Source organism: Cryptomeria japonica, chromosome 11, assembly GCF_030272615.1.
Source record: "Cryptomeria japonica chromosome 11, Sugi_1.0, whole genome shotgun sequence".
In the NCBI taxonomy this organism is placed as follows: domain Eukaryota; kingdom Viridiplantae; phylum Streptophyta; class Pinopsida; order Cupressales; family Cupressaceae; genus Cryptomeria; species Cryptomeria japonica.
This window is the reverse complement of record NC_081415.1, coordinates 386,448,997-386,470,216: the sequence shown is the minus strand read 5'-3', so window position 1 is coordinate 386,470,216 and position 21,220 is coordinate 386,448,997.

The window sequence follows — 21,220 nt, the reverse complement described above, 5'->3', positions numbered from 1 at the left end:
AACCATTCAATCCTTCATTTGGCATCCATGACAACATGCTAAAACTGTGGGCTACACTCAAGCAAGCTTTTGGATCTTGGAGAGGAGAAGAACAAGGGAGATACATCAAGAGCATTATGTGAGCTTCTTAGGGATTCTTTTCTCTCTTATTTTACTTCTTATTGCTTTTATTGTATGCTTTTTAATCTCTTTTGGTATGCATTTGTAAAGTTTAAAGTTCATTTGGTTTAAGTTTTGGTTGAGACTAACTTATTGACATTTGATCTTTGGTTTTGCTTGTCCCTTTTCATGTGCATCATTTTGGCACCCACCGTGGGGTAGGTACCCCATATTCAACACTAACAAGTTAAAAATTTTATTAAAAATTTTAATAATTTTTTTGAAACTTGCAGATTTTCCACACACAGGTTATGTTTTAGCGCTTTTTTCACACGGTTTAGTGCTTCTATTTAGCGTTTTAAAGATTCTATAAATCCCTATTCTTCAAGTTTCAACGCTTTTGTTAGTCATTTTAACACTTCTACTCTATAATAGTGCCTTTGTCACTTATTCTAGTGCTTTTGTTCTAGTTTAGTGCTTTTGCTCTTTGTTTTGGCAGTTTTCTTTTCACCAGAGTAGCACTTTAGTAATAGGCAGAGAGACAATTTTGTAACTCAAAGGCAAATTTTAGGCTTGTGAGCCCATAATAGTGGCTACTCTTTCAAAGGGATTTTGCAGGTGCTAACGTTTCTTGCAGGTACAATGGAGTTTGATTAGGTTTTTACTTTACTTTTTTAAGTTTTCATTTTACAAAGGGTAAAAATAATTCACACTTTCTTTTCTTGCAAAAGTTAAAAATAATTCCACACTTCATTTGGTGCTAGATTAAAAAGAAATTCACATTTCAATTGGTGCCATAAAAAGAACTTCATTTTCTTTCATTTCTTGCAAAAAGTTAAAAAGACCAACAAAAAGAACCTTTCTTTTTGCAAGTAGCTCACTTTGTCTTTGGTGCAACTTAGTAGATTTCATTTTTTTGTTACAAAGGGTTAAAAGGAAAACCCGCATTTCATTTTGCATTAAAGCCATCTTTTCCAAATTTCAAGTCCTTGTTTTTCTTCCAAGGTTTTTCAAATTTATCAAAGTTCATTATTGCAACTTTCTTTTGGCTAAAAAGAACAATTAAGTTTTCTATTTTGGTTAAAAAGAACACCATGGTTGTTGGATCCACATCTCCAAGTAGCAATTAGATCACATTGCAATGATGGGATAAAAAGAACAAACCATATCTGCTTTGTCTTGTGATAGGCCTATGCTCTCCCCTTAATTGGGTGATCAAAATGCCAGACTCACTTTCAATTTTTGTATTTAGGATAAATTCATTAGCATGCTTTCCCTCCTGAGAATCCCATAAGGCCAGTGAGAGGGGAACAACCTTAGTGGGTAATAGCTAACACCAAGTATTCCAACCCACTATAATCAAATGTGGATTGTGATAAAAATCACATCCAACAGTAGTGTGCATTGATAGCCTTCCCCTAGTATCCTTGTGATACATAAAGCCTTTGTTCTAAAGGTTGGGAATCCTCTTGAGGAATTTTATCATTGACACATTGAACGGAACCCTTTCTACATACCTTAAGTATAGAGGCCAAGTTGAGTCTGTTATCCAAATATTTGCAATATCATAGTGCAAGGGTGGGGAAGAATCCACCCCCAAGACACTCACCATACATCTCCCAAGAAAATAATCCATTTGAAGAGCAATTCTCTTTAGTTAAACTTCTGGAAAAATGCAAAAGAATGGGCACACCCTTAGTTGCGACAAGGCTATTTGAGATGAAGGAGTATCAAGATGTAGGATATGATATTATGAATGACCATTTTAACAATAGAAGATTCTGACTGATTTATATTTCAATTGTTCAAAAACTTGTGAAAAACAAAGAGGATTTGAAAAGATCGTAGAACATACACAGTTCATTAGATTCAATTCAAAGTTACCAAGAAAAGAAGTGTTTATGTGCTTGATGTGTCTTCTTGTCAAAATTAAACATTCAAAATAAGTGCATATCCTCAACTAATCAAAACAAATCACAATAAATTTTGTAAATGCATCATCTCATTAAGTCCCTCAAACATATGAAGAAATCTATTCACCGGAGATTCCAAAAGAAGAAACCTAGCTAAAATGAGCTCTTAAAAAATACAAAAATTCTCTACATGAAACAAAAAACTCTTGTTCAAACATCAAACCTTCCTTCACCATTTTCACGATTATCTACATGGTCATGGAAATGAGTTTGATGAGGAATCTTTAAAAACTTGTGCCTTTCAAGAAAGATCCGCCTTGTCCCAATCTCTCATAGAAGTGGTCAAATCTCACTGTCAAAGCTACCTCAACAATAAATCACGTATTGAGTCATTTTCCCATCTAGGGTAGTCTTTCATCAACTCGTCTTCTTTCAAAAAAACATCCCTCCATCATACATTTCATAACCCACAATCACCTATTAGAGATTCCAAGGTTCAACATTCCCTCTTCTTCATCATTTTCTTGAGTCATTCTAAATGCACATCTTCCATATTTTTCACTCAAACCAAAACACCAAAATTCCATTCAACTCTCACAACAAAGAGGTCTTGTCCTTATTTCTTTTCAATATTTCTCTTCATAATAACAAATACTCTCTAAGAGTGTCTCTATATTTAGTATCCATCATCCTAAGGGGCATTACAAAGCATAATAGATAGGTTAAAACTATCTTTTGAGTGCATCCTCTCATAGTTAGGTAGCTTGTGATTTAGAAACACAGACCTTGCTACACCTCATCTCACAATTGTTGGACACCAAGCAGGCCATCCCAAAGAGGACTTTGTTAAACATCTAACCTTTTGGTGAAGAGATCACTCATCCACAAAAATTTTAACTCGTCATTGCCATCATCAAAATCTTGGAACCATAAGAGGGGATCAACCATCCACTTTTCACTTCCACAAATATGAACTTAAAACATGGCTAGGACTAGGTCTCAAAGTCAGAGGCACTAGCAAAATGAAATACATCAAGAATGGGAAGAGGAGGAAGACCTCAACCCCTTTCATCATAGAGAATTTAAAGAAGGAGAAGAACCAAAAACTCCTACACAAGCAGAAATGGAAGAAGCAACTAGTAATCCCAGGTTCTACAAACTCTTTGATGATATTCTCAAGGGGAATGCTAACACCCATTTCCTAAGACTTTATCAATAGGGTGCAAAACTCCCTTTAGAATTTGATGTATCACGACTTAGGGAAGCACCAGAACAAGCCCAACATAGTCATCGACAAGAAAAAAATAGAAATGAAAGGAGGACGAGGAATACCTGCGATTATGATGACAATAACTATCAACAAGGGAATGCCCCACCTCCTCTCACAGATATGGATATTTTGAGACAACAAGTACAATACCTCACCCAACAATTAAATTTAGGGAGGGCATAAAAGAGATATGCTCTTGAAGATATCTATCCCTATCCATTTGATAGGAACATTGTCATGCTTCCTTTCCCACACAATTTTGAGACTCCAAAATTTTACAAATACAAAGGAAAGGGAGATCCAAGAGACCATGTGAGAGAATTATAATCTGCATTCTTAGAGGTTGCATATGATGAAATGTACTTAATGTGCCTCTTTCCTCAAAGTCTAGGAGGATTAGCTATGCAGTTCTTTTCACAGTTACCCATGGAATCGAGATGTTTGTGGACTTAGTGCAAGAATTTGTTACTCATCACATGCACAAAATAGAACATGGTGTCTCCATGGCTAATCTATGCAACAAAAAACAAAATAATGGAGAGTTATTCTCAATATTCTTGCAAAGACAGAGACACCTTTCTAGCAGACGTTTCTTCCCCATTCCTGAGGAACAATTAGTTGAAATATTCATTTCAAACTTAAATGAGGAGATGGAATTCCACTTGGAAGTAAAATGTTTGGACTCTTTTAAAGACGTAATAGCCCAAGGACTCAAAATCAAGAAATCCCTTATCAAGGAGGGACTTGTCAACATGTACAAAGACAACAAGGACGGTCCTCGACTGATATACAACAACGACAAACCCAAGTTTTGGTCCAAAAACAAAAACATTGTTAATGATGGTATTGTAGATGCAAGGACTATCAAGATTGCCCAACTTGTGGTCAAAATAGCCAAGCAAGTTTCTAATTGTAACAACAAAAACCCCAACCTCTATAATAACAATCCTAACAACAATACCGACCAAGCTAATCCCCCAAATAATCAGGGAAATCAAGCTCTAAACACATAAAAAGAGACACACAAGAGTATGTACTCTACCTATAAACCAAATCAAACATATACACCCTTGGGAGAATCTCTTGAAATGGTATTTCGGCAGCTGATATCTTACAATCTTATGATGTTGCCAAAAACATCAAACTATGAACCACAAGTTAAACCTCCATGGTGGAGAGATAACGAATATTGTGAATTCCACAAGGGAAGAGGATACAAAACAAATAATTGCCATCGATTAAAAAACATCATTCAAGACCATGTTGATCGAGGTGACATAGAAGTCGACAACTACACTCTAAAAACTTGCAATACAGATCACATCATGTTCAAGAATCCACTCCCATTATATGAGAAAGGGGGTCCCTCCCATAAAGGTAAGAACCAAGATAGCATAGAAAATTATACATGCGCATCATATACCTATAACGTCAACAACCCTTATGATGCTAATGAACAAGTTGCAACCATTACAATCATAGGCAAAAATCCCAAATGCAATATTGTTACCCGTCGTAGCAAGATTACCTTACCAGGACCACCATCAAGAGTGACATACGTGCCCAAACAATATAACCTTGTGGACCAATTGGATAAGATGCCAACACTTATTTCCATACTAGAGCTTTTGTACCTATCACCCTCACATAAAACCATCTTGGACCAAGCTCTCCAAGAAGTGTCAGTTCCATCCAACCTAAACGCAAAAAAAATTCAAGCCATGGTTGGAATTCTCAAAACATCACCATGTCTCACTTTCATTGAGAATGGTGATGCATCCATTCAATAACCACTTAAATCCCCTCTCCACATTGAGGGATTCATACATAAACATAGAATCAAGTGATTCTTGATTGACAATGGAGCTGGCCTTAACATTTACACCTTGCAATTAGTCATAATATTGGGATATACAGAAGGAGTTGTTGATTCTATAAAGAAGATCACCATCAAGGCCTATGACGATGCAGAACGCTCCTCTAAAGGGTGTGCTACTCTACCAGTAAGGGTATGACCCATGGCGAAGTATGTGGTTTGTCAAGTACTAAACCTCCCTCTTCCATACAATCTCCTACTAGGTAGACCATGGATTCATGCCATGCAAGTAGTACCATCCACCTACCACCAATGCATCAAATTTCCATATAATGGAGTGGAGATAACTATCCTTGATGATGCTAACCCATTTTCCTTTTGCAACAATATAAGGAATCAATTGGATATCACAGTACCTAGCAACAAAGAAGCCATTGCCTCATCATCATAAGTCCACCCAAATTCTCTCACCAGTACACTTATACCTACACCCAAACAAGATAAGCTAAAGATGAAGGTAAAGGATAAAGGCTTGAAGAATATAACATTAGCCAACTTTTTTGTGTTGGCCAACTACCCCTCTCACCTAGGATTCATGGAAAACCATGAATTTCACTCAAGCCACCTATTGTAGCAACTACTAATACACTTGATAGATTCACCCCAAGTAGATAACAAGAATAAGAAACTATTGATGAAGAATTAGCAGGATGGATTTACAAAAATCCTTAAGATCAAGGTAAACAACATATCAAGATCCATATAGAGAAGTATGGAAAAGGTTTTACCATGATGCAAAAGATGGGTTATTATGGCCATAGTGCATTAGGACCCCACAAGAAAGGTGTACAAGAGCCATTACAACCCTTGTTAAAACCAAGAGATAAAACATGACTCAGATTTAATCCTAGCCCAGGGGGTTCTTCTAAACTCAAGTTTACAAGAAAAACTAGGCAACCAACTTAAGGTTAAAGTTTTTGTCCATTTAAAACACCCAAGCAACATTAACAACCCTATCAAATACAAACCTTTCACACTTGCAAACATTCTTATAATATACAATGACAGAGTTCTACAAAGTGATTCTAATATGGATTCACATGAATATGAATGGGGTTCTTTAGCTTCACGTGAATTTGAAGAGGATTGTTTTGATACTTTTAAAGATAAAAGAGTTGAAGGAGAGGCATGGGTCCATTTCCCCAACTTAGAAATGATATCCATAGAGGATGGGAGTTTAGTATTTTGATTAACACAAATACAAATCCACACATAAACCATTATTTTCCTAGCTGCCATCATTGAGTCAACAGAAAGAAGTTCTTCGAACGAGCTAGCCAAACCCTTAAATACATCCTCATGCCAGAGCTAGTTCAACTTATCACCCCGCAATAGATGGACAGACAAAGAGGGTGAATCAAGTTTTGGAGGATATGTTAAGGATGTACGTGATGGATCAACAGTCTCATTGGGAGGATTATCTCTATTTGGTTGAGTTTGCATACAATAATGGTTACTATAGCTCTTTAGTATGTCTCCTTATCAAGCGTTATATGGTAGACCACGTCACATGCCCTTGAGTTGGGATCATTTAGATGATAGAGTGTGTATTGGATCAAAGATGTTGCAGGATATGGAGGAGCAAGTGGCTCTCATTAGAGAGCATTTTTTGTACGCTCAGGATAGACAGAAGAAATATGCGGATGCCCATCGAGTGGACATGTAGTTTTCTATTGGTGACAGGGTATTTCTGAGAGTTCACCTCTGAAAGAGTTTGATCCATTACAAAAAAGGATCTAAGTTGGCACCTCAATTCGTTGGACCTTTTGATATTTTGGAGCGGATTGGTCCTCTGGCTTATCACCTTGCCTTACCACCTAGCTTGTCTCACATCCATGATGTCTTTCATGTTTCATTTTTGAGGCTATATCATCCTGATATTTTGCATGTGTTGGATTGGAATGCTTTATAGGTTGAGGATGGGAATCTTTCTATGGAACCCATGTGCATTCTTTAGCATAGAGAGATGTCCATCAGAGGTCAGAGCATAGAGAAGGTAAGGGTGCAGTGGGATTCAATTGATGATTCTTCAGCTACTTGGGAGGATGCAGTGCAGAATGAGAGAGTTATATCCCTATTTGTTCTCAGGCTTCCAGGAGTAAGTCTAGGCAAAGGGGGAGAGGATGTAGTGTCCATCCTTGATTTGACTTATTTTGACTAGAGTTGACTTTTATATTATGCTTGATAGACTTATCTAGACTATATTTTAATGATTTGGATGATGTTTACTCATATGCTTTAGTGACTTATGATTGATGTTAGACACTATTGGACATAAGCTATTTTGATTATCTATATGGATGTTGGTACTATCATGAAAGTACTTGACAAGGAGCCTACACAAAGGAAATCCCTTTTCAAAACCACTTGTAAGGCAGGAGGAGAGGTATGCAAGGTTCTAATAGACTATGGACCCACTGAAAATTTTGTATCACTTGAAATGGTAGAAAAGCTAAAACTTAGGAAGTTACAAGAAAAACTAGGCAACCAACTTAAGGTTAAAGTTTTTGTCCATTTAAAACACCCAAGCAACATTAACAACCCTATCAAATACAAACCTTTCACACTTGCAAACATTCTTATAATATACAATGACAGAGTTCTACAAAGTGATTCTAATATGGATTCACATGAATATGAATGGGGTTCTTTAGCTTCACGTGAATTTGAAGAGGATTGTTTTGATACTTTTAAAGATAAAAGAGTTGAAGGAGAGGCATGGATCAACACCTTTTGGGATCCAAATACTTCTAGGAGAGATAGGTCACCTACCCAACCTAATTATGAAGAGGAGAGTACTGATGATGACCTTAATACCTCCATCCTAAATATAACTGACGCGTCCCATGAAATCAACCTAATCGATGAAGTAATGTGAATTGTCCACCCTGAACTCATTGCCTAGGACCAACCAGATCCCCCATGCATAGACACCTTCCAAAACGATGAGGCAATAATAGACTTTCTCGAATTATGAGATAACATACCAAGTCGGGATCATGAGGCTGGGTTTTTTATTCAACTCAACAACGCGACCTATTTTGGAGAGAATGTCAAACCTTTCAGTCACAAAAATATAACAATAAAGAATGGATCTTCCAATGAAAACCGCATTGTGACACTTCTAGATCCCAAAAAAGGAAAAACAAACGACACACCAAAGGTGAATTATCTTTAAGGTGCCTAAGGATGAAAGGTTTGACATTCTCCCCTTCAGTGTCAATCAAGAGAGATCATTCGTTCCCATAGAGGAGACCAAGGAAGTCATTTTGGGATCAGAGGAGAACACTCAAGAAATCCATTTAGAAGCATCCTTAACACACATAAAGGATCCTAGCTTTGTGGAATTATTCAAAAACTAACAAATAAACTTTACTTGGTCATATGCAGACATGCCTGGACTAGATCTAAATCTAGTAATGCATCACTTAATAGTAGCAGAAGCAGCAAAATTGGTGAAATAAAATCTTAGGAAGCTCCATCCTTAGATCACACTATTAGTGAAAGTTAAACTCAAAAAGTTGTTAGATGTTTCTTTCATAAGACCAATTCACTATGCAAATTGGAGCTCCAACATCATACTAGTGGAAAAACTGGCTGGGGGCATCTGTATCTGTACAAATTTCAAAGATCTAAACAAATCATGTCCTAAACATGACTTCCCTCTACCCAATATTGATATGATTGTGGACCTAACATCAGGGCATGCAATGCTCTCATGGATGGGTTCTTAGGATTCAACCAGAATAAGATCTCCCCAGAACATCAACACAAAACTACTTTCGAATGCCCATAGGGAACATATTGTTGGAATGTGATGTCATTCAATCTCAAAAATGCAAGAGACACATATCAAAGGGAAATGACTACCATCTTTCGTGACATGATGCCTACACTAATGGAAGACTATGTGGATGATTTACTAGCTAAATCATTAACAAGAGAGGATCGCCTTAGAGTGCTGGACAAAATCTTCACCAGATTGGAACAGTATAATGTTTGCCTCAATCCAAAGAAGTGTGTCTTTGGATTGACTTCAAGAAAAATCCTAGGAAACATTGTCTCGAACAAAGGAATTGAGGTTGATCCTATAAAAGTAACAACAATCATGGAGATGCCACCTCCTAAGAACATCAACAAATTGAGAACATTACAAGGGAGGCTATAGTCAATCTGTCGGTTCATTGCACAATTGGCTGATAAATGTCATCCATTGACACATGTGCTACATAAGAATGTTCGCTTCAAATGGGAAGAGAACTACCCACAAGAATTCCTGTGTCTTAAGGACTACCTGATTACACCACCATTACTAACACCACCAGCTCCAAATAGGCCCTTGTTATTATACATATCCACTATAGCTACAACCTTAGAGGTATTGCTAACACAACACAATGTAGAACAAAAAGTATGTGTGCAGTTTACTACATCTCTAGGACACTAGTAGGGTATGAACTTAATTATACACCTACTGAACGAGCTTGTCTTGCAGTAATCTTGGCAGCAACCAAACTAAGGCACTACATACTGACACATAAGATACAACTCATCACCAAAATAGATCCACTCAAGTATTTACTCAATAAAGAAGAACTAACAGGCTGCCTAGCAAAGTGGATTATGATACTCACTGAGTTTGACATAGAGTATGTGGACCGTAAAGAAATCAAAGCGAAATTCATTGCATATCAATTGGTTGAAGTGTCACTTATAGGAAACCATCCTCTTATCTCAAATTTTCTAGATGAGGAGATCTTCATAGTCATGCCAACACAACAATGGAAGTTATATTTTGATGGGTCATACACTAGGCATGGTTCAGGGTCTGATATTCTTTTCATCACACCTCAAGGTGATAGCATTCCAAAATCACATAGGCTCACATTCCCATGCACAAAAAACATAGTATAATATGAAGATTTGATCACAGGACTAAGAATGCCCATTTACAAGATGACGATTCACAGTTGGTCATCCGACAGGTTAATGATGATTACCAAACTAAGGATGATAAGCTCATGCCTTACAAGAAAATGGTTGACAGTTTCAAGGAATTATTCACAACTATCACCTTTGATCAGATTCCTCAAGAGAAGAACAAAGCTATAGATGCAATGGCTACAATAGCCTCTCTTCTCGATGTTCCATAGAACTCAACACGCTATGAGTTCTTAGTTGAACATCTTTGGATGCATACTTATGATATCCCATAATCTGAGATAGTATGTCAAGTCATCGGTCCCGATTCCCCATGGTATGGTGAGTTTTATGCTTACCTACACGATCAAATCCTTCTGCCAAACCAATCGAACAATCAATGAAAAATGTTTATATGTCAATCCGCCGGATACATAATCATTGTTGGAACCCTATACTGACAAAGTCTTGATGGTACTCTCCCCTGATGTTTAGAGAAAGGTGAAGTGACCACAACTTTAGGAGTACATGAAGGTATATGTGGAGTCCATTTAAGCATCCCTTCATTGGCTAAGAAACTCATGAGAAAAGGATACTATTGGCGCTCCATGGAAAAAGACTCCTACTTTGTCAAAAAGTGTAGGAAGTGCCAAGTACATAGAGATTTGATACATACACCTGCATAAAAAATGCAACCCATCGCAACACCATGGCCCTTTTATCAATGAGGACTTGACCTTGTGGGTAAAATTCATCCATCTTCATCCGTTGGTCATAAATTCATCATTGCTGCCACTGACTACTTCACAAAGTGGATCAAAGTTGTTCCACTCACCCAAGTCACTGGTAAGGCGATTGCCTCATTCATCCTAAATTACATCATTTGTTGGTATGGTGTTCCCATCATTATAGATAATGTGCTTCCCTTCAAAAATCAAGATGTTCGAGAACTCTATGAGAAGTTTCATATCCAACACCATTTCTCCTTGCCATATTACCCCACAAGAAAATAGTCAAGTAGAAGCCTCAAACAAGAACATATTGAGGATATTAAAGAAGACAATCAATGATGTCGGTCATGATTGGCACATTCATCTGAATACTACACTATGGGCATATCGAACTAGCATTCAAACCCCTACAGGTGCAACCCCATACTCACTTGTTTATGTATCATAATCTATCTTTCCTATTGAGGTTGAATTACCATCCCTATGGATCTCCTTGCACATTTTGATTAATGTTGAAGAGTATGGAGTCTCCCATCTTCAGGACTTGGAATTGCTTGATGAGAAGTGACAAAATGCCTACAATCACCTTAAGGCATATCAACAACGCATGATAAAAAGCTTAAATCATAGGGTCAGACCTCACACATTTGAGGTAGGAGATCTTGTTCTCAGAGAGAATCCCCGCAATCAACCAAATGAGGAACACTAGTGCAAATTTGAATCCAATTGGTTGGGTCCATTTATCATCATTGACGTCTTCAGATCTAGGGCATATCGGTTAGCAACTTTAGAAGGGGAACCACAAGTAGATCCAATCAACAACATGCATCTCAAAAAGTTCCATACATAAGGTGTGTAGAGCATCAAGTTTGTAAAATCTCAAAAAGACCAAAAACAGTCAGAAAACGTCTTGCAAAAATACAAAAAAATGGAAAAATGAAGAAAATAGTAAAGAAAAATCATTCATCCAAATGGGGAAAACCACTCTGATGGAACCTTGGATAAGTATGGTGGTGAAAACTTGGCAAACATGCACCATTTGGAAAGGTTGTGGCTCCATTATCATTCAGACTTGTTGCGATCACATCCATGCATCGGCTCATACACCATATCTACCATGGCTTGTTATTGATCTGTAATTAGGGTTATTGCCTCATGTGTCTCGCATCATTCTTTCACATCGACACCTAACTAGGGGCAACTTTTTTTAATGATGGAAGTGTATTCTCTTGACGGGTGATTCATTGAGTTATTCAATTGGCAAATGTCTTGAAAAAGACCAAAAACATTCGAAAAATATCCTAAAGCAAAAAAAAAAACTAAAAAACATCAAAATCAGGCAAAAACATTGCAATAAAATCGTTCCTTGTACATAAACATCAAGCTAGACGCAAAACAAAATTTTCAGCTAACTAAAAGATGACCAACTATTTAATCAACAAACAGTCAAACATTTGAGCAAAACATATGCAAGATCGTCTTAACAAGGATACATCTTTCCTTACAAAAATACATGATGATATATCTCTTTGACAAGAAGATGTTGTTTGACTGATAAACACTTAGTTAGGTTATTACTTTTTATCAAGTTCCTATGCCACTCTAGGATATCCACAAGTGATTAGAGTGGCCAAGATGGTTCATGATATATTTTTCTTTGTTTTCTATATGCAGATTGTTCTAGGGAAAATACATTGTAAATATGTTGTATGCATGTGTAGTGTCATAAAATTGCGACCCTAGCAATTTTCGACTGCATTAGGTTCCTCACGTATGCGAGTTTGAATCCACTAGCCTAATTGGAGACCAGAGATTGCTTAGCTTTTAGAAATAACTTTTTCATTGGCCTCTGCATCACCCCATCCACACTCTGCCTTGGAGAAAGGGGTAGGACAGGGGTGTGATGCCACTGTGCCCCCTTAGATAGGGGAGTGGCACCCTTATCCTCATCCCTACCATATTTTTAGGTAGGACCCTTCCTAGGGTTGCATTGTTGGTTGTGCATCGGGCAAGAAACTCCCTTGATATCGACCCATGACGAAATTCAAATCCACTAACATGTATTTAAGGGGGCATTCTGATGAATGCTAAGAGGGGGGGGGGGTGAATTAGTATGCCAAAAATCTCTGTACTTAAACACTTAAATAGTTTGAAGATAAATCGGTAAAATAGTCTAACAGACAGACCGGTTATCACACATGCAAACCAAAATGCGAATAAAGCATTCACCTACAAAAGCAATACAACCATAACACAAGATATTTGACATGGAAACCCAATTGGGAAAAAACCACGGTGAGATGGAACTCACAAGTCACTATCTGCAGAATAGAAACCAGACCGGTTAAGGTCTTACAATGTTCTTCACTAGAACATATCCTGTTAGGAATCTCAATCTCTGTTAGGAGATAAGTCTGATTAAAGACTACCTTGTTAGAGGATTTTAGATTCACAGAATTGAACCACCTTGTTAGAGGATTTTACAAAGGCTTTTGGGCCTACCCGGTTAAGGGCTACAGACTTGTCAAAGATGTGAGTAATCAACAAGTGTTTGATCTATCTAATAGCACAAACTGCTTGATTAGATCCAATGTAGCTCACTGTTAATGCGTTTTAGCATTACTTCAATCTTCTCTATCTCTCTCTGTTACAACTTGATCTTCTCAGATAAGATCGCTCTTACAACAACTCAACAACCACCTTAAACCCTAGCCACAACATAAACCCTTTCAGCAACAACAACTACAACAACTCAAAACCCTAGACATGATGTCCTTTTAAAAGAATCTAATTTCATGTCGGTCCAATAGGATTACATTACAATTTCCTAGGTTCAATGAATCTAGACATACTCAGTAACATGACACAAAAAGCACTGTCAGTGTGTCGGCACCATCAATCAATCGGTGGGTTGGTAACTCATCACAAAATGCCAGTTGGTAACTCATCACAGAGTATTACCGGTTCATACAAAATATCGGTTGCCGGTTTGACAAAAATGAAGACTGGTAAGAATGTGTTATGTCGCTTTGCTCCCTTGCACCAGTTAAGATCTACGAACCGCTTGGGGTCGACATGCCACTTTAGATCGGGAAACACATTCTGCAAAATCACCAATAGTCTAAAGACTAGAATACAACATACCGGTTGGAACAAATACCGGTTGAGCTCTAGCTCATACATATAAAGGGGATCTCAATACAGGTGTGTGTCCATCAATGACAATCACAACATAAACATAAAAAATGCCAACACATTCGTCCTCTCATTTTCATAAGTTGGATAGGTTGAAGTTGGATAGATTCAAGTTGCATAAGCAATCAAGCATTCTTTTCTAGCATTGAGCATTGTCAAGTCTCCCTTCAAGGCTAGGTGTTGCATTCAAGTCAAGGATTCAACCATTGAAGAGGAGATTGATTTCAACATTCAATTCCACACAAGCATTTCAATCAACATTGCTACTACAACCTCCCTTGAGATGATTTATAATTTAGTCTTTCATTTACATCTACTTGCAAGTACTTTCTTTCATTACTTGGTTAATTCAATAACTGGGGTTTGGCCTAAAGGTAAACCTCCAATCCCAACCCATTTCAATTTCCCCCCTTTTTCCCAAAATTCAAATTTCAAAATTAAGTGGTTAGGTCATAAAACCTTAATTTTTAAAATTAATTGGATTTTGTGTGAATTTCAAATCAATTTTATTTACATTTAGATTTCTATACATTTTCCAAGGTGTCCCTATCCATTAGGTTTGACCCTTTTCAAAATTGTAATTCAATTCCTTTTTTTCTTCAAAACCCTAATAGGGTCCTATTTTCACATTTGCGCCTTCATTTCGACCATCTAGAGATCGTAAAATTCGCTAATTTTTGGGGGTTAGCTTTAAAATGATCGTAATATCCACCCCTGAAATTTTTGAAAAAAGTTGGTCGGACCATGTACGTTCCTGCCATGGTCCTTGACTTTTTTCCTGAAATTTTGGGAGACTGTTTTTGATTAAATAAAAACAGGTTTTAGGGGACCCAAAACCCTTTTACAATTTGAAAGATAAGCATTAAAGAGACTAAACAAAATAGTTGTGAAACACCAGCACAAAAACTAGCAGCTAAGAAAAAGACAACAAGAAGCCAACAAGAAGTTGGCTCCAAACCCAACATTACAAATTAATTGAACACTTTAATAGATTCCTCAGCATTTTGAACCAAGAGCATCATCGCCTTGGCCACTTCCCTCAGGTCGTTGTTTTCCTCTCTCAGCTGGCTATCTTTCGTATTGATCTCCATCCCAGTAGTGTTTTGCCTTGTTCTGTGCCTGGGAGTCTGGTGGGTGGTGCTGGAAGTTGGAATATCATCAATGACAACTAGATTCTTTTCCTAATTTTTCCTTTCTAGATGGTCCACCAAAGCATTCATGTTCTGTGATGAGACTTTGAGGACCTGGAGGCTATGGTTCATGAAGTTTTTTAGGGCCTTCTCGGTACGGGCGACCCGGGAGTTGATGTTGTCTTTATCCTTTTCAGTCTATTCTTTCAAGGTTCTTATAACATTCAACATTTAATAGCCTAAATCTAGAAGATTGGCTAATTTTATGGATTTTTTATACCTCTAGAATCAGAAATACCTTCAAAATTCAACATTTCAAATTTCAAATTTTTTTTCTAAATTAAGAGGTTAATTATAGTCTGCCCTAATTTTAAAAATTTTGATTTTAAAATTAAGTGGTATTCCCTTGGCCCTAGTTTTAAAATTCCAATTTCCTTTCATTTTTGGAAATTGTGTCATCCTCTTCCCCCAACAAAGTTCAAATTGTGCAATCATTATTTTCTTAAATTTTGCATTAATCAATTTTGTAAGCTTTGTTCCAAAATTCAAAATTCAAGTTTTCCCTCTAGTGCACAAGTTTTACCACTATTAGTCCTACCTATCCTATCCCCGTTAGATGAAGCATTAGAATTAAGGCTTCCCAAGGTTTAATTACCAAGGAGATGGAGCCTAATTTGGGTGACTTCTTTAATGAGGATCATGCTAATTCTTACCATCCTAATCTTGTGCCTATTCACCCCATTGATGACCCCATGATGAAGAAGAAGCTTTAACTAGGGTTTCTTTAGATCAAATTTCTACATTGGACAATCAATTTGATAGCTTTCAACAATGGATGTCCCAAGAATACCCTAATAGTGAAGCTCTTCCATTAATTGAAGGTCTTAAATGCATGCTTCAAAGTAATAATAATGGAATTGATATATTGCATGGCATTGCATATATTGTTGATTCTAATGTCATGCCTATCAAGAGTTGTGCCGAAACCCTAGGTTACTCACAACCTTCAACACAGGTCAATTCTTCTATTCCTTTGACTACTCCTATGACTAGCATTCCTACTTTCACATCTAATATCATGGCTACTTCAACTCAAAATGTCATCCCGACAACAATTGGTCATGGGGGCAATCCCTCTTCTTCATTTAATCCTCCATCTTTACCTATGCCTTCCATGAGTGTTCCTATTATTCCTCAACCAATTAGTGTGACACAAGGGGGCAATTCCTTGAACAACTTTATTCCTCCTTTAAGTGTCCCTTTTCCTACCCAATCATCATCCATGCCTACTTATCATAATGTCCCACCACCTTATTCTCAGTCCATGCCTTCTTTCAATAACATCACACCACCTTCTCAATCACCTATGTCTAACATCAATTCTTCCACCGAAATGACAATTAACAACCTTGCTCAAACCATGTCTTCCTTACGACAACAAATTGCTTCCATTAGTCAATCCAAGTTTAGTGTGCCCACCTTTGATGTTGCGAGCCCACTTTCTCTTGATATTTTTAAAGTTGTGCCACCTAAACATGTGGAGATCCCTCAATTGGAACTCTATAATGGAAATGGTGATCCTCTTATGCATGTCAAAGCATTTCAAACATTGTGTACTGATTTTGCTTATGATCAAAGATTTCTTGCAAAATTGTTTATAAGAACACTAAGAGATAAGGCTTTACAATGGTATTGCTCTCTGCCTTCTTATTCTATCACTTCCTTTCAACAACTAGCAAATGCTTTCATCCAACAATTTCAAAACAACATTGGTCCTAAAATCACTTTGACTAATTTAATGCATTGTAAACAAGGTGTTAAAGAAAAAGTGACTGATTTCATTGGTAGATATAAGAATTTGTGTGCTCAAATTTCTTTTCATGTACCTGATAATGATATTCAAAGAATTTTCAATTCTAATTTACAAAAAGATATCAGGGTAAATCTTCTTTTGTCCGAGTTTACTTCCTTTCCGCGGTTGTGTGTAACACTCCACAATTATCAAGTGGTTGTGAGTCAAATGGAGAAATCCACTCCTATGGCTCCGAGTGATAAGGGGGAGAGTGTTCAACAACCATTTGCGAAGTTCAAACCAACAAAAAGCTTCATCAAGTTCAATGATCCAATGAACAACAACCATGTGAATGCTATAACAGGTGTGCCTTCTATTTCTAAATTTTTCCAAAGAGAAAGATAGTTTACTCCTTTGAATGAATCTTTACATACTATTATGTCTCAATTGTTGCACATAAATGTTATCAAACTTTATCCTATAAAACAAATTGATCCTTCCAAATTTGCATCTCCTTATTTTGATAACAATTCCTTTTGTCAATTTCATCGTCAACCTGGTCATGATACTGAAAAAAAAAATTGCATTGAAAAATAAGATTCAAGACTTGATTGATAATAATACTATATTTGTGGCAGGTGTGAATGATAAAGGGAATAAATCAGTAGCTCCTCCTAATCAAAATCTTAAGATTTTCACTGATTCCTTACCATCTCATACCTCTAACGTTATTGAGATTGTACCTAATTCTCTCTATTATGAAGAATTCACTTCTATGGTTCCAAACTTGGTTAATATGGTAGAAACACAGGATACGCCTAAGGATCCTTATATTACATTTGACCCTAGTGAGACCATTAGAGCACCCAATGGCCCTTTATACATAGTTGTGAAGGTTAAGGATATCCCTTGTCATGGTGCCCTTATTGATCCCTCTTGCATGGTTAATGTCATAGCTGAAGAGTATCTTTTCACTTTACAATTGCATAAACCAATATATGATGCTTCTAATGTGGTTGTGAAGTTATTTGATGGCTTCTCTTGTCCTACCATTGGTTCTATCACCCTTCTTGTTGAAGTTCTTGCTAAATCCATTAATGTTGACTTTGTTATCATATCTTCTTCTGAGCAATTCTATGTGAAGTTGGGCTATCCTTGGCTATCTTCCATAAAGGCTATTGCTTCTCCAATCCACAAGTGTCTTAAATTTCCTCATAATGGAGAAATCATAGCTGTGAATCATAGCTTATTTCATCCATCCGAAAGAAGCTCTGGTGTTCCTATTGATCTCTTTTGGCCTAAAAAATTTCAATATCTTCCATCAAGGAGTGATGCTCTTTTTCAATCTTATAAAAAATGGAAGAACGATATGATATTATCCTTAAGTCAACCTAGATCCCCAACACTTGACATCCCTATTATTCTTCAAGATGACGTTCTTCCCCTCACGGATAGAAATAATCTCCCTCCTAAAGAAGATCGACCACCTACCCCTATGGATGTGACTTTACCTTCTCTTAAGGAGAACACCAATATTCTTCCTAAGGTTAGACCTATACCTCCTCCCCATGATGGACTTGGTTTCCTCCCTACACCTAATATTCCTCCTTTCTATGGCATAGTTTCACCTCCTTCCTCTTATCGAGAGAAGAGGCTTGCTTCTCCTATTGTTCAACCAAAAAGACCTCAACCTAAACCTTCAGTTATCAAGGAGAGAAATATTCCTACTTGGTCAAATGTTCCTCCTCCTTCTTATCCTTCCACTAAGACTCGACATAATCGTTGTACAAGAGAACGTCGATGAAGACGTTATGTTCAAGCTTGTGAAGCTATCCCTCAAAATATTCAATGTCCTTAGACTCCAACAGTTGACATGATTCCCTTTTCTCCTAAGCAAGATGTTCAACCTACATCTCCAAATCATAAGTTACATAAAGCATGTGATGGTTTTACTCCTATTCGTGTTCTTGATCCTCTTTCTCTAAACTTTGATGAAGAAATGGGTGAAAATGTTATTCATACTAGTAATACAACTCCTAATGCTTCTAATAATGAGTATGAATATGTTGATGGGGACAAACATTTATCAAATGAGTTTTCACAAACTCTAATCCTAGCTCCTAGAATTAAACAAAGTGCCTCACAACATAAGCATAATCCTTGTTTGGATCTTATGATAGCTCCATTTTTTGTGCTTGATGTTGCTCCTCTAGCATGTTTCTCACCTTCCCAAAATAGTGATCAACAAGATCGGGAGGTGGATGTCATGCTATACTAGCAATATTAGCACTGTAGATATTTCTCTCTCTCTTTTCTTTCTCTTTTGTGACCATTCTTCTATGTCTATCCATGTTCTTCTATTGTTCCCTTAATGTCTACTTCGGGATGATGCAAAGCATTGAGATCTTTTCTTGGTCTCTTTCATGTTTACTCAAAAGACATCCTCTCTTCCATTTTCTTCTAAGGTAGTGTCCTTCTTTGGGGAATGAAGATTATTATATGCATATACATACATGATATACATGAGTTATCATACAACATACTGACCCCGAGGAAAGCAACACTACCTTGTGTTTTGTGTTCATTATCCTTGGGTTTATTCCTCGATTGGGGGCTAAATCCTTGCGATAATGTGCTCCCTTCCTTCTCTCTCTTGGGTGTATCCTACCTTAAAGCAATCACTCCCAATAAGGCATGTGCAATCATTTTAACATGGGGGCATAAACTCCACTCATACTTTCCTTCTTGTGATACTTAGAATTACTTAGTGAACTTTGTTTTTCTTTGTAATCTTTTGTATCCTTGCTTTCATGACTCATAGTGAAGGGAACTTTGGTACTTGCAGTCATGGTTCTCCCCTTCTTGATCTTCCCTTTTACTTTGTCAATCTAAGTTGTAAGATCCTAAGTCCACTAGGGGCTTGGTGCATCTTGCCTCATTGACGTGGTAAAAGTCTTTCAATCTTGTTTCCTTGAACTTTACCGTCAATATTGGTGTACACTTATACTCCCGCTAAAGTGTGGGCTAAATGTAGTGTCATAAAATTGAGACCCTAACAATTTTTTACTGCATTTCTCAGCTTTCAGAAACAACTTCTTCCTTGGCCCCTGCATCACCCTGTCCACACTCTGCCCTAGAGAAAGGGGTAGGATAGGGGCATGTTACCACTATCCCCCCTTGGATAGGGGTGTAGTACCCTTGTCCTCCCAGGACAGGGGCATGGCACCCCTATCCCTGCCCTATTTTGGGGCAGGACCCTTCCTAGGGTTGCATTGTTGGTTGTGCATCAGGCAGGAAACTCCCCCGATGTCGGCTTGTGCTAAAATTCAGATCCACTATCATGTATTTAAGTGGGCATTCATCCTCTCATTTTCATAAGTTGGATATGTCAAAGTTGGATAGATTCAAGTTGCATAAGTGATCAAGCATTCAAGCATTCAAGCATTCTTTTCCAACATTGAGCATTCTCAGGTCTCCCTTCAAGTCAAGGATTCAACCATTAAAGAGGAGATTGATTTCAACATTCAATTCCACACAAGCACTTCTATCAACATTGCTACTACAACCTCCCTTGAGGTGATTTACAATTTAGTCTTTCATTTACATCTACTTGCAAGTACTTTCTTTCATTACTTGGTTAATTCCAAAACTGGGGTTTGACCTAAAGGCAAACCCCCAATCCCAACCCATTTTACTGTCTTTTCTTTGTGTAGGTTGCATGTGTGCAGCTGTACTTTCAGATTCAGGCTTCATTTGCAGAGGCAAAAAACCCTTTTTGTTTCGCGGATTTTTCGGAGGACCATGTACATTCCCGCCACAGTCTGAGCAAATTTTCCTCAAATTCACACAACTTCCTCTTGACATATCACTACTAGATCCAGGTGCACAACTTCATCCCATATTCCTATCTCAAGTTATAATCAATTCTTTGTCACTTTTACACTACATAATTCAATCAATTCCCTTTCCATTTCAAACAAGGAAGAGGGGATCAACTTAACATTCCCAATTCATTCAGAATTCAATCTACCATCTTCATGTGGAGAGATTGGATCTAGTGAATTATCCTCTCCTCTTCCTAATGTAACATGCTGAAAAGTGTTTGAAGGGTAATCAATAGCAAAACTCTCATCTCTCTTTGAGGGAAAGGGTAGTTTCCTTCTTGATCTATCATTCAGCATTTTTTCACCATTACAACATGCATATGAAAGAAATAGGGTTGCTATGAGGAAGCTACATGTGAAGGAATATTCTTAAAATCATGACAAAGTACTTTCATACACATCACTTTACT